Source organism: Oncorhynchus masou, chromosome 17, assembly GCF_036934945.1.
Source record: "Oncorhynchus masou masou isolate Uvic2021 chromosome 17, UVic_Omas_1.1, whole genome shotgun sequence".
In the NCBI taxonomy this organism is placed as follows: domain Eukaryota; kingdom Metazoa; phylum Chordata; class Actinopteri; order Salmoniformes; family Salmonidae; genus Oncorhynchus; species Oncorhynchus masou.
The window spans coordinates 29,504,012-29,519,186 of NC_088228.1; the positions used below are offsets into that span (position 1 = coordinate 29,504,012).

The window sequence follows — 15,175 nt, forward strand, 5'->3', positions numbered from 1 at the left end:
CTGAAAGTAAAGGGGCTGAATAATTTTGCACGCCCAATTTCTCAGTTTTTGATTTGTTAAAAAAGTTTGAAATATCCAATAAATGTCGTTCCACTTCATGATTGTGTCCCACTTGTTGTTGATTCTTCACAAAAAAATACAGTTTTATATCTTTATGTTTGAAGCCTGAAATGTGGCAAAAGGTTGCAAAGTTCAAGGGGGCCGAATACTTTCGCAAGGCACTGTACATGCCGTATTCTGACCTCCGACCTCTACTTTCTTTTCAATGATAGAAATAACACCATTCTCCATGCACTGTAATTTAGAAATTGATAAGAGCTATTGATAAAAGCTAGGTAAATGAGTAAGCTGTTTGGATAAATGGATTGTAAATATAAATGACAATTGTTTTCGATCTATTTTACCTTATGATCGCTGGAGACAGATGTGAAACCTGTCATATGGCAGCAAACTGAAGCATATCAACATATCACCTTTTCCACAGTGAAGTTAATGAAATGGCGGCCTTATAGCCATAAGTAAGTGACAGTATAGCGCCAAACCTACCGAGTTGATTTTTGATTTCTAGCGTGTTTTAATGATATGCCCTTTTCACAGTATTTTTTATAATTTGCATCATGTTAAATATTAGACTCTGTCGGTAGTCACCATCACTTATACCCACATTCATTCTGTTCACGCGACTGGACTATTGTCATTACAGTTCCATGATTAGTGAGGATTACCTGGGTAGATTTATAGGACTACTGTTCAACCCCTATACTTTTCTCACCTTCCAATATTTCATGGATTGAACAATTGAATATGGCATTTTTTTATTATTCAGAAATACTTACCTAACCATAAATAATATGCAAGATCAGAGTATTTTTTTAAACTTTGTCAGGATCGGTGGTCCCCTGCGAGACAGTTGAGCTAACGTAGGCTAATGCGATTGGCATGAGGTTGTAAGTAACAAGAAAATTTCCCAGGACATAGACATATCTGATATTGTCAGAAAGCTTAAATTCTTGTTAATCTAACTGCACTGTTCAATTTCTAGTAGCTAATACAATGAAAGAATACCATGCTATTGTTTGAGGAGTACACAGTTTTGAACATGAAAAGCTATTAATAAACAGGCACATTTGGGCAGTCTTGATACAACATCTTGAACAGAAATACAAGGGTTCATTGTATCAGTCTAAAACATTGCACATACACTGCTGACATCTAGTGGCCAAAATCTTAATTGCACCCGGACTGGAATGATGAAATTCTCTTGCATTTCAAAGATGGTACAAAAAACAAAAAAAACGGTTGTTTTTTATCTTCTACCAGATCTAATGTGTTATATTTCAAATGGAACCAAGTAAATGCATATCCTTGCTTCAGGGCCTGAGCTACAGGCAGTTAGATATGGGTATGTCATTTTAGATCAAAAATTGAAAAGAAATGGTCTGATCCTTAAGAGGTTTTTAAATCTAGCAATTGGTGCTGAAAATGAGGTGAATATGTGTGTATACATGGCTTTCTTCCATTGAGCCCTGATATTCTGAACAGTTCTCTCATATATTCTAGTCCAGTGGTCACCATCCGGTCAATCGCATTTCTGTAAAAAAAAAAAAAACAATAAAGCCTTTACGTTCCAATTTTTTTTTTATTAGCTTCGCACTTTTGGTGGTAATGTAGAGGCACTTGATTCAGCAGCCCTCGCACCGGGAAGGCAAAGTCTTCCCATTTTGAACCATTTCATGTGTATGAAGGTAGAACTCTGCCTCCCCGGCAGGCCCAGACAGCAAATTAAGTGCAGTCTGGCTGACTGGCGGATCTGGAAGAGTCTGGCTGACTGGTGGATCTGGAAGAGTCTGGCTGACTGGCGGATCTGGAAGAGTCTGGCTGACTGGCGGATCCTGGCAGACTGACGGATCTGGCTGCTCCATGCCGACTGGCGGCTCTGGCTGCTCCATGCTGACTGGCGGCTCTGGCTGTTCCATACTGACTGACGGCTCTGGCTGCTCCATGCAGACTGACGGCTCTGGCTGCTCCATGCAGACTGACGGCTCTGGCGGCTTCTTGCAGACTGGCAGCTCTGGCGGCTTCTTGCAGACTGGCAGCTCTGGCGGCTTCTTGCAGACTGGCAGCTCTGGCGGCTTCTTGCAGACTGGCAGCTCTGGCGGCTCCATGCAGACTGGCAGCTCTGGCGGCTCCTTGCAGACTGGCAGCTCCTTGCAGACTGGCAGCTCCTTGCAGACTGGCAGCTCTAGCTGCTCCATGCATACTGACAACTCTGGCTGCTCCATGCAGACCGGCAGCTCTGGCTGCTCCATGCAGACTGACAGCTCCTTGCAGACTGACAGCTCTAGCTGCTCCATGCAAACTGGCAGCTCTGGCTGCTCCATGCAGACTGGCAGCTCTGGCTGCGCTGAACAGGCAGGAGACTCCGGCAGCGCTGTAGAGGAGGAAGGCTCTGACAGCGCTGGAAAAGTGGGAGACTCCGGCAGCGCTGTAGAGGAGGAAGGCTCTGGCAGCGCTGGACAGGCGGGAGACTCCGGCAGCGCAGGAGAGGAGAAAGGCTCTGGCAGCGCTGGACAGGCGGGAGACTCCGGCAGCGCAGGAGAGGAGGAAGGCTCTGGCAGCGCTAAACAGGCGGGAGACTCCGGCAGCGCAGGAGAGGAGGAAGGCTCTGGCAGCACTGGACAGGCGGGAGACTCTGGCAGCGCTGTAGGCCTGATGCGTGGTGCTGGCACTGGTGGTATTGGGCCGAGGACACGCACAGGAAACCTGGTGCGGGGAGCTGCCACCGGAGGACTGGTGGGTGGAGGTGGCACAGGATGGGTTAGACCGTGAAGGCGTACTGGAGATCTTGAGAGCAGGGCTGGCACAGGACGTGCAAGGCTAGGGAGGTGCACAGGAGGCCTGGTGCGTGAGGCTGGCACAATCTTCACCAGCCGACTAACACGCACCTCAGGACGAGTATGAAGCGCTGACCCAGGTGCCATCAAATCCCCGACATGCTCCGTCGGGCGATTCCATGCTTAAAGCACCAACACAGCAACTCCCTCATTTCTCTCTCCTCCAATTTCCCCATTAACTCCTTCACAGTCTCTGCTTCGCTCACCTCCAACACCGGCTCTGGTTCTGGTCTCCTCCTTGGCTCCTCACGATAAACAGGGGGAGTTGGCTCAGGTCTGACTCCTGACTCTGCCACACTCTCCCTGAGCCCCCCCCCCAAGAAATTTTTGGAGCTGACTCTCGGGCTTCCATCCGCGTCGCCGTGCTGCCTCTTCATACCAGCGCCTCTCCGCTTTCACCACCTCCAGTTCTTCCTTGGGGCGGCGATATTCTCCAGGCTGCTCCCAGGGTCCTTCTCCATCAAGGATCTCCTCCCAAGTCCATTTCTCCAAGTAATGCAGCCTCTCCCACTGCTGCTGCTGCTTCTGTTGCTTCTCCTGCTGTTGCTGCTGCTGCTTCTGTTGCTTCTCCTGCTGTTGCTGCTGCTGCTGCCTCTGTTGATTCTCCTGATTCCAGCGCCTCTCCGCTTTCGCCGCCTCCAGGTCTTCCTTGGAGCGGCGATATTCTCCAGTCTTTGCCCAGGGTCCTTCTCCGTTTAGGATTTCCTCCCAAGTCCAGAAATCCTTATTTCGTATCTCCTGCTGCCGCTGCTGCTTCTCCTGTTGCTCCTGCCTGTTGACACGCCGCTTGGTCCTCTTGTGGTGGGTGATTCTGTTACGGCTATCTAGGTGGGAAGGAGAGTTGGACCAAAATGCGGCGTGTAGATTACGATCCATGTATATTAAACTGAAGCAACACGAATCTAAATACAAACACTACAAAACAATAAACGTAACGAAAACCGAAACAGCCTATACTGGTGTAAATAAACACAGAACAAGGACATCAGGACACTAAGGACAATCACCCACGAAACACTCAAAGAATATGGCTGCCTAAATATGGTTCCCAATCAGAGACAACGATAAACACCTGCCTCTGATTGAGAACCACTTCAGACAGCCATAGACATAACTAGAACACCCCACTAAGCTACAATCCCAATACAAACACACCACATACAAAAACCCATGCCACACCCTGGCCTGACCAAATAAATGAAGACAAACACAAAATACTTCGACCAGGGCGTGACACCTTGTCTGCACAGTTTCCTCGAGCCATAGACTAGGAAGAAGCCTCGAATGCACAGAAACGTTTATACTGTGAGATTTCTAAACTTTTAAAACCGTGACTAGAAATGGACACAACAAATACAGCAGAGAGCTGCTGTTTTTATGGGTAAGTTATTCAAGTTGTTATTCAGCACTGTCAACACTATGTTCAACATTTTTATAAGCCATAAAATGTGCGTTCTCCCTACGTCCACTCATGCTACCACCAGCATTGCTGCTGCAATGAATGAGTACTGCAAAGTGTTTCAATAAGCTTCTGTTGTTATTATTAGCAACTTGTGTATTTTTAATATTGAGGAATATTTCACTTTCTCTGGTAATAAGAGTAACAACATGAATTGGGGCATGAGGCAGAAATGATGCAGTGCAACTTGAGTTTTGCTATCAGCTGGAAGACTGCCCCCTTTTCTCAGGGAAGGGAGGGAGAGCAGAGGGACAGTGAGTCGAGTGAGCGGCAGCCTCACAGCTGCTCCCTCCCTCCCCTCAGAATGACCATGAGATGCAGGCCATCAGTCCACTAAAAAATAGTGTGCTCACTCAGCTGTGCCTCACAAGTAATATAACAAATGATCTATTACTAGTGTGATCATATACTGTATCTAAAAAATTTCAATAGAATTTCAAAATTGTCTGAGAAAAACAAAATTGGTAGGGCAATTCAAGCGTAGCCAATATGCAGTGATAAGGTTTTGGGCCTATAGCCTACGGCACAGACTTATTGCTAAAAGGTAGCTGCTATGGAACTGTTAATTGGTTAATGTTGCATAGGCTTTCAATTTTTAAAATAATGTTTTTTTTTTAATTGAGCGGTAGATCTCAGCATGCATTTTGACTCAGAAAGTAATCTGGACTCTGTTCTTGTGAGTCTGTCGAGAAAATTTGGATTAAAGTTGCACCAATTTGAAAGGTAGGGCTTTAGATAAATGTACTGAAAATCCAATGAATGAAAACTCCATGAGAAATTCTGTTGGCCAGGAAGTGGGAGGGTTATCAGTAGTTGTATTACCTTTATTCAGCGCGCACAAGGGACCCACGCCCATTATGCAACTGCATAAGGTAAGTCCGAACATCAACTACTGAGAAGTGCGTGGGAAAGGCGTACATTTTCTAAGCCTGAATCGGGGCCCAAAATGAATAAGATATATTGTGAATCTAAGTAGAGCCTCTGTTTTAGATTCTTCCAGCGATGGGCATCTATTCTTCCAACATTAAATGGTGAAAGAACAGCTGTTGAGATTGACCTGTTGGTTGCCATGTTCTCGCAATGTTAGATATTAATGTTCTAAACACATTTCATGAGAACATTGCAAGAACAGTCCTGTGTCCAGTTTTCTGAGGGTTATGTGAATATTCCATCAAAGTCACATCAAACATACACAGAACATGGTTGCCATGTTCTCAGAATGTTAAAAAATATTAATGTTCTAGACAAATTTAATGGGGACGTTTGCAAGAATGTTTCCAAAGAAACGTTCTCACAACAACAACATAAATTCATTACACATTACGCCTTGTTACTGTTGCCAAGCCCATTAGGGCCTTGATTGGTGAACCACTGATTCCAGTCAAAGCTCTTTTTGCCTGTTGGCATGGTCAGTGATACACACACATACAGTAGAGCTGTTATGGTAACCGTATTATCGCCTCACAGGCGGTCACGAGTCATGATGGCAGTCATATTCCACGTGACTGTTTAGTTACAGTAATTAGGCTTCTCCAAGCTCTGATGCTGCTGGTGGTCATTAGTAGCCTACCAAACTTGCTAACTGCCTGGTACTCAGCACTCTAATGTCCCTCTAATCATTCAGACATCAATGCAAATGGTATCATAAAATCTAATCAAACACTTCATGAGAGCCCATGATCTCATGTTGCTCAACATTTCTATAGGCTATGCAATTGCGTTATAAAACAGAGTGATGGCCTCTATTAAAAAGGGGAGAATTCCATCAGCTTTCTATAGGCTAGGCCTACTATATTTATTTCTCAACTTTCCTAATATTAAACACATTGCTTCTCTTTACAACAGGAGTATAGCCTACCTGGCTGGCATGAAAATGAACCACGGGAAAAGCGTCCTCCACTTACTATTTAAGTGCATAGATTAATTTTTTTTCCCCTTGCTCTGAGGTGAATGATAATGTTCCATTCTAAATCAAAACTAATTTCACACATATATTATTTAGCATATGTAAAGATAAGATTAAATCAAGAATAGTCTGATGGGTGGCAACATTAGCCTCTCACTTGTGAATGATATATTCTCACTTGTGAGGCTATATTAAATACATTTATTAGATGTTTTAAAATGTAGATGTTCCAAAGGTCTGCATCAGTGGATGGTAACCTAGGCATGGAAGACAGGAGATTCTAAATGTGTTTATGTTATTTCAAAGTCAATTACCGTGAGACCGGCAGTTATTTGCTTGACAATCACTGGCTGACTAAATTTAATGAACACTACAGCGCTATTAACACACACACTGCTTTTAATACACAGTGTTTTTAGCTTACATATTTTACACACACTCTTGGATTGTGCATGTTCATTTATACAGTAATTATTATTCAGCATTTCTTCACCTGGGATTTTGTCACATTCTGACCATAGTTCTTTTGTGTTTTCTTTGTTTTAGTGTTGGTCAGGACGTGAGCTGAGTGGGCATTCTATGTTGTGTGTCTAGATTTCCCATTTCTATGTTTGGCCTGATATGGTTCTCAATCAGAGGCAGGTGTTAGTCATTGTCTCTGATTGGGAACCATATTTAGGTAGCCTGTTTTGTGTTGTGTTTTGTGGGTGGTTGTCTTCTGTCTTTGTGTCTATGCACCAGATAGGACTGTTTCGGTTTTTCACATTTTGTTGTTTTGTATTTTGTAGTGTTCACATTTATTGTCTTTATTAAACATGTTGAACACTAACCACGCTGTGCTTTGGTCCGATCCTACGTCCACAGAAGAAAGCCGTTACAGATTTGAACTCACAACCTTCTGGTTCATGGCATTTGTATTGTATTTATTATGGATGCCAAGGCAGCAGATACTCTTCCTGGGGTCACATTACATTTTTACATTTAAGTCATTTAGCAGACGCTCTTATCCAGAGCGACTTACAAATTGGGTCAGGCAAAATTAAGGCAGTTATACATTTAAGAAAATATTACAATACATTTACATCAGATTTCACAACATATTAAGTGTGTGCCCTCAGGCCCCTACTCTACTACCACATGTCTAAAACACAAAATCCATGTGTACGTGCGTATAGTGCGAATGTTATCATGTGCCAGTGCCTATGTTTGTGTTGCTTCATAAGGTGTATTTTTATCTGTTTGTTTAAATCTAATTTTACTGCTTGCATGAGTTACTTGTTGTGGAATAGAGTTCATTTTGTAGTCATGGCTGTATGTGGTACTGTGCACCTCCCATTGTCTGTTCTGGATTTGGGGACTGTGAAGAGACCTCTTGTGGCATGTCTTGTGGGGTATGCATGGGTGTCCGAGCTGTGTGCCAGTAGTTTAGTCAGACAGCTGGGTGCATTCAACATTCCAATACCTCTCATTAATAAAAGTAGTGATGAGGTCAATCTTGGGGCTAGGAGAGATTGACATGTATATTATTAACATTAGCTCTCTGTGTACATCCAAGGGCCAGCAGTGCTGCCCTGTTCTGAGCCAATTGCAATTTTCTTAAGTCCTTTTGGATGACACCAGACCACACGACTGAACAGTAGTCCAGGTGCGACAAAACTAGGGCCTGTAGGACCTGCCTTGTTGATAGTGCTGTTAAAAAGGTAGAGCAGCACTTTATTATGGACAGACTTCTCCCAATCCTAGCTACTGTTTTAGCAATAAGGTTAAACCTGTTATGAACTTGAGTGAAGACCCAAAAGCGGTTTTAACAGAAAACAGAGTTCTTTAATGAAAATACAGGAATGGCATAAATCCTCTTCCAACGTTGTCAGGGGAACAAAAAGAACGTTAGTATAGTGCAGGATGCTTCAGCCAGGCAGACTCCGACAGGACAGGACAAGGTGGAAGCAAACGAGACGACAGCTTGCTTCTGGCATCAAAAAACACAAACAAGAATCAGACACTGAAAGTAGCAGGAACAGAGAAAGAAATAGAGACCTAATCAGAGGGGGAAGAGAGAACAGGTGTGAAGAGTGAAAGAGCTAGTTAGGGCAGATGTAGAACAGCTGAGGAATGAGAGACAGAGAAGGTAACCTAAAAAGACCAGCAGAGAGAGAGAATCAAGAGAAAGGACAGGAACAGACATAAGACATGACAGTACCCCCCACTCACCGAGCGCCTCCTGGCGCACTCGAGGAGGAAACCTGGCGGCAACGGAGGAAATCATCGATCAGCGAACGGTCCAGCACGTCCCGAGAGGGAACCCAACTCCTCTCCTCAGGACCGTACCCCTCCCAATCCACTAGGTACTGATGACCACGGCCCCGAGGGCGCATGTCCAAAATCTTACGAACCCTGTAGATGGGTGCGCCCTCGACAAGGATGGGGGGGGGAGGGACGAGCGGGGCGCGAAGAACGGGCTTAACACAGGAGACATGGAAGACCGGGTGAACGCGACGAAGATAGCGCGGGAGAAGAAGTCGCACTGCGACAGGATTAATGACCTGGGAAATACGGAACGGACCAATGAACCGCGGGGCCAACTTGCGAGAAGCTGTCTTAAGGGGAAGGTTCAGAGTGGAGAGCCATACTCTCTGACCGCAACAATATCTAGGACTCTTGGTCCTACGCTTATTAGCGGCCCTCACAGTCTGCGCCCTATTACGGCAAAGTGCCGACCTGACCCCCTTCCAGGTGCGCTCGCAACGCTGGACAAAAGCCTGAGCGGAGGGGACGCAGGACTCGGCGAGCTGAGATGAGAACAGCGGAGGCTGGTACCCGAGGCTACACTGAAAAGGGGATAGACCGGTAGCAGACGAGGGAAGCGAGTTGTGGGCGTACTCTGCCCAGGGGAGCTGTTCTGACCAAGACGCAGGGTTACGAAAAGAAAGACTGCGTAAAATGCGACCAACAGTCTGATTGGCCCGTTCGGGCTTGACCGTTAGACTGGGGATGAAAGCCGGACGAGAGACTGACGGAAGCCCCAATCAAACGGCAAAACTCCCTCCAAAATTGAGACGTGAACTGCGGACCTCTGTCGGAAACGACGTCAGACGGAAGGCCATGAATTCGGAAAACATTCTCGATAATGATCTGAGCCGTCTCCTTAGCAGAAGGGAGCTTATCGAGAGGAATGAAATGAGCCGCCTTAGAGAATCTATCGACAACCGTAAGAATAACTGTCTTCCCCGCTGATGAAGGCAGTCCGGTGATAAAATCTAAAGCGATGTGAGACCACGGTCGAGAGGGAATGGGAAGCGGTCTGAGACGGCCGGCAGGAGGAGAGTTCCCAGATTTAGTCTGCGCGCAGACCGAACAAGCGGCGACAAATCGACGCGCGTCACGTTCCCGAGTGGGCCACCAGAAACGCTGGCGAATGGAAGCGAGCGTACCCCGAACGCCGGGGTGGCCGGCTAACTTGGCAGAGTGGGCCCACTGAAGAACGGCCGGACGAGTAGGAACGGGAACGAACAGAAGGTTCCTAGGACAAGCTCGCGGCGACGGAGTGTGAGCGAGTGCTTGCTTTACCTGCCTCTCAATTCCCCAGACAGTCAACCCGACAACACGCCCCTCAGGGAGAATCCCATCGGGGTCGGTGGAGACCTCAGAAGAACTGAAGAGACGAGATAAAGCATCAGGTTTGGTGTTTTTTGAGCCCGGACGATAAGAAATAACAAACTCGAAACGAGCGAAAAACAGAGCCCAACGAGCCTGACGCGCATTAAGTCGTTTGGCTGAACGGATGTACTCAAGGTTCCTATGGTCAGTCCAAACGACAAAAGGAACGGTCGCCCCCTCCAACCACTGTCGCCATTCGCCTAGGGCTAAGCGGATGGCGAGCAGTTCGCGATTACCAACATCATAGTTACGTTCTGACGGCGATAAGCGATGAGAGAAAAACGCGCAAGGATGGACCTTGCCGTCAGAGAGAGAGCGCTGAGAAAGAATGGCTCCCACGCCCACCTCTGACGCGTCAACCTCAACAACAAACTGTCTAGAGATGTCAGGTGTAACAAGAATAGGTGCGGATGTAAAACGATTCTTAAGAAGATCAAAAGCTCCCTGGGCGGAAACGGACCACTTAAAGCACGTCCTAACAGAAGTAAGGGCTGTGAGAGGAGCTGCCACCTGACCGAAATTACGGATGAAACGACGGTAGAAATTAGCGAAGCCCAGAAAGCGCTGCAGCTCGACGCGTGACTTAGGAACGGGCCAATCAATGACAGCCTGGACCTTAGCGGGATCCATCTTAATGCCCTCAGCGGAAATAACGGAACCGAGAAAAGGGACAGAGGTGGCATGAAAAGTGCACTTCTCAGCCTTCACATAAAGACAGTTCTCCAAAAGGCGCTGGAGGACGCGTCGCACGTGCTGAACATGAATCGAGAGAGACGGTGAAAAAAATCAGGATATCGTCCATGTAAACGAAAACAAAAATGTTCAGCATGTCTCTCAGGACGTCGTTAACTAGTGCCTGAAAGACAGCTGGAGCGTTAACGAGGCCGAAAGGAAGAACCCGGTATTCAAAGTGCCCTAACGGAGTGTTAAACGCCGTCTTCCACTCGTCCCCCTCCCTGATGCGCACGAGATGGTAGGCGTTACGAAGGTCCAATTTGGTGAAAAACCTGGCTCCCTGCAGGATCTCGAAGGCTGAAGACATAAGAGGAAGCGGATAACGATTCTTAACTGTTATGTCATTCAGCCCTCGATAATCCACGCATGGGCGCAGGGACCCGTCCTTCTTCTGAACAAAAAAAAATCCCGCTCCGGCGGGGGAGGAGGAGGAGACTATGGTACCGGCGTCGAGCGAAACCGACAAATAATCCTCGAGAGCCTTACGTTCGGGAGCCGACAGAGAATATAATCTACCCCGGGGGAGTAGTTCCCGGAAGGAGATCAATACTACAGTCATACGACCGGTGTGGAGGGAGAGAAGTGGCCTTGGAACGACTGAACACCGTGCGCAGATCGTGATACTCCTCCGGCACCCCTGTCAAATCGCCAGGCTCCTCCTGTGAAGAAGAGACAGAGGAAACAGGAGGGATAGCAGACATTAAACAGGTTACATGACAAGAAACATTCCAGGATAGGATAGTATTACTAGACCAATTAATAGAAGGGTTATGGCGCACTAGCCAGGGATGACCCAAAACAACAGGTGTAAAAGGTGAACGAAAAATTAAAAAAGAAATGGTTTCGCTATGATTACCAGAGACAGTGAGGGTTAAAGGCAGCGTCTCACGCTGAATCTTGGGGAGAGAACTACCATCTAAAGCGAACAAGGCCCTGGGCTCCCCTAACTGTCTGAGAGGAATATCATGTTCCCGAGCCCAGGTCTCGTCCATAAAACAGCCCTCCGCCCCAGAGTCTATCAAGGCACTGCAGGAAGCAGATGAACCGGGCCAGCGGAGATGGACCGGAAAGGTAGTGCGTGATCCAGAAGGAGAGGCCTGAGTAGTTGCGCTCACCAGTAGCCCTCCTCTTACTGATGAGCTCTGGCTTTTACTGGACATGAGGTGACAAAATGACCAGCGGAGCCGCAGTAGAGACAGAGGCGATTGGTGATTCTCCGTTCCCTCTCCTTGGCCGAGATGCGAATACCCCCCAGCTGCATAGGCTCAGCATCCGAGCCGGCGGAGGAGGGTGGCAGTGAAGCGGCAGGTGACAGTGATGTGGAGAGGGGAGCAACAGAGAACGTGAGCTCCTTTCCACGAGCTCGGCGACGAAGATCAAACCGTCGCTCTATGCGAATAGCGAGAGCTATTAAGGAGTCCAGACTGGAAGGAACCTCCCGGGAGAGGATCTCATCCTTAACCTCGACGTGGAGACCCTCCAGAAAACGAGCGAGCAAAGCCGGCTCGTTCCAGTCACTAGAGGCAGCGAGAGTGCGAAACTCAATAGAATAATCCGTTATGGATCTATTCCCCTGACATAGGGAAGACAGGGCCCTGGAAGCCTCCTCGCCAAAAACAGAACGGTCAAAAACCCGTATCATCTCCTCCTTAAAGTTCTGATACTGGTTAATACACTCAGCCCTCGCCTCCCAGACTGCCGTGCCCCACTCACGCGCCCGTCCGGTAAGGAGAGAAATGACGTAGGCGATGCGGACTGCGCTCCTGGAGTAGGTGTTGGGCTGGAGAGAGAACACCACATCACACTGAGTGAGGAATGAGCGGCACTCAGTGGGCTCCCCAGAGTAACACGGCGGGTTGTTGATCCTGGGCTCCGGAGACTCGGAAACCCTGGAAGTGGGCGGTGGATCGAGGTGGAGTTGGTGAACCTGTCTTGTGAGGTCGGAGACTTGGACGGCCAGGGTCTCAACGGCATGTTGAGCAGCAGACAATTCCTCCTCATGTCTGCCTAGCATCGCTCCCTGGATCTCGACGGCGGAGTGAAAAGGGTCCGGAGCCGCTGGGTCCATTCTTGGTCTGATTCTTCTGTTATGAACTTGAGTGAAGACCCAAAAGCGGTTTTAACAGAAAACAGAGTTCTTTAATGAAAATACAGGAATGGCATAAATCCTCTTCCAACGTTGTCAGGGGAACAAAAAGAACGTTAGTATAGTGCAGGATGCTTCAGCCAGGCAGACTCCGACAGGACAGGACAAGGTGGAAGCAAACGAGACGACAGCTTGCTTCTGGCATCAAAAAACACAAACAAGAATCAGACACTGAAAGTAGCAGGAACAGAGAAAGAAATAGAGACCTAATCAGAGGGGGAAGAGAGAACAGGTGTGAAGAGTGAAAGAGCTAGTTAGGGCAGATGTAGAACAGCTGAGGAATGAGAGACAGAGAAGGTAACCTAAAAAGACCAGCAGAGAGAGAGAATCAAGAGAAAGGACAGGAACAGACATAAGACATGACAAAACCATGATGGTTTATGATCTAGAGTTACTCCAAGCAGTTTAGTCTCCTCAACTTGCTCAATTACCACATTATTCATTACAAGATTTAGTTGAGGTTGAGGGTTTGTAAATGATCTTCCTTCTACTCCACCATGTCTGTCAGTTATCAGTTCAATTGACTATTCTCTCATTGATTTTTACTTACTTGAACAATTTAAGGGCTTTCTGTATAGATGTCTAATGTTGGTTGGGGCATATTAACCTTAAACTATACAAGCCCAATAAGCACATGCCCTAGAGATCTCTCTTGTTGGGACAGTGGTTAGGGTGTTCATCATTGGTGCTAACGGCCTGGGTTCCAGACCTGCTGGGGGAATCACTCTAACCTCACATTCTTAGCAATATTTGATCATGTCATTATTGCCGTTCTAGATTGTATTCATCAGACTTGTTTATATGGACATAATGTGTATACAGTCCTTCTCTTTCACACATTTGTGGAACTTTGGCTGCCTCTTTCACACATTTCTTGAATTTTGGCCAAAGTTCCAGAAATGTGTGAAATCCAAAAGATTTTTAAGCCTTGAGACAATTGAGACATGGATTGTGTATGTGTGCCATTCAGAGGGTGAATGAGCAAGCAAAAATATTTAAGTGCTTTTGAATGGGGTATAGTAGAAGGCGCCAGGCGCACTGGTTTCTGTGTGTCAAGAACTGCAACGCTGTTGGGTTTTTCATGCTCAACAGTTTCCCGTGTGTGTCAAGAATGGTCCACGAACCAAAGGACATCCAGCCAACTTGACACAACTGTGAGAATCATTGGAGTCATCATGGACCAGCATCCCTGTGGAACGCTTTTGACACCTTGTAGAGTTCATATCCCAACAAATTGAGGCTGTTTTGAGGGTAAAAGAGGGTGCAACTCAATATTAGGAGGTGTTCCTAATGTTTTGCACACTCAATGTATGTTAAAAACAATGTTTGTGTTAAAAACACTGTCTGTTTTCTAACCATTTTCTGTGTATGTTTGATGAATATTCTCCTAATCCACAGAAAATTGGACGCATTAAACCTCTTAAGGATCCGCCCCTTTTTTTCAATTTTCGCCTAAAATGAAATATCCAAATCTAACTGCCTGTAGCTCAGGATCTGAAGCAAGTATATGCATATTATTGATACCATTTGAATTGAAACACTTTGAAGTTTGTGGAAATGTGAAATGAATGTTGGAGAATATAACATATTGGATCTGGTAAAAGATTTTTTGTATTTTTTTGTACCATCATTTTTGAAATGCACGAGAAAGGCCATGATGTATTATTCCAGCCCAGGTGCGATTTAGATTTTGGCCACTAGATGGCAGCAGTGTATGTGCAACGTTTTAAACTGATCCAATGAACAATTGCATTTCTGTTCAATATTTTGTATCAAGACTGCCCAATGTGCCTAATTGGTTTATTAATAACTTTCAAAGATCATAACTGTAAACTCTCCTCTAACAATAGCATGGTATTAGTTCAATGTAATAGCTACTGTAAATTGGACAGTGCAGTTAGATTAACAAGAATGTAAGCTTTCTGATAATATCAGATATGTCTATGTCCTGGGAAATGTTCTTGTTACTTACAACCTCATGCCAATCGCATTAGCCTACGTTAGCTCAATCATCCCGCTGGGGGACCCACTGATCCTGTAGAGGTTAATGTTATTGCAAGGCTCACATTTAACTTTTCTAGAACAGTCATATCTTAAGTTCTGAGAACACGGTAACCACGTTCTTGATCAATTCTATTTGATATTAAGGGACCGCTCACATTCCTTGCAAATCACGGGAACATTCCTATGACACCGTTAGTTAATGACTTAATGAAACTCTTAAGGGAACGTTCTGTTAAGTTGTGGGAACGTTTGTTGTTAGCAGGGCTTTTATGTAAGTACATTCAGTAAGAGAAAGTGGAGAGAGAAAGAGATAGATGTGGGCGATGGGGTGAGCTGTGATGTCAATATGCCAACAGCTATATTCCCTGAATATG

At 46.1% G+C, this 15,175-nt stretch overlaps 1 protein-coding gene across 1 annotated transcript in view; it reads right to left on the reverse strand.

Moving 5' to 3' along the window:
• LOC135558816 (voltage-dependent R-type calcium channel subunit alpha-1E-like) overlaps positions 1-15,175 on the reverse strand; it is a 92,428-nt gene that overhangs the window by 61,599 nt on the left and 15,654 nt on the right. The gene's annotated exons all lie outside the window — the stretch shown is intronic.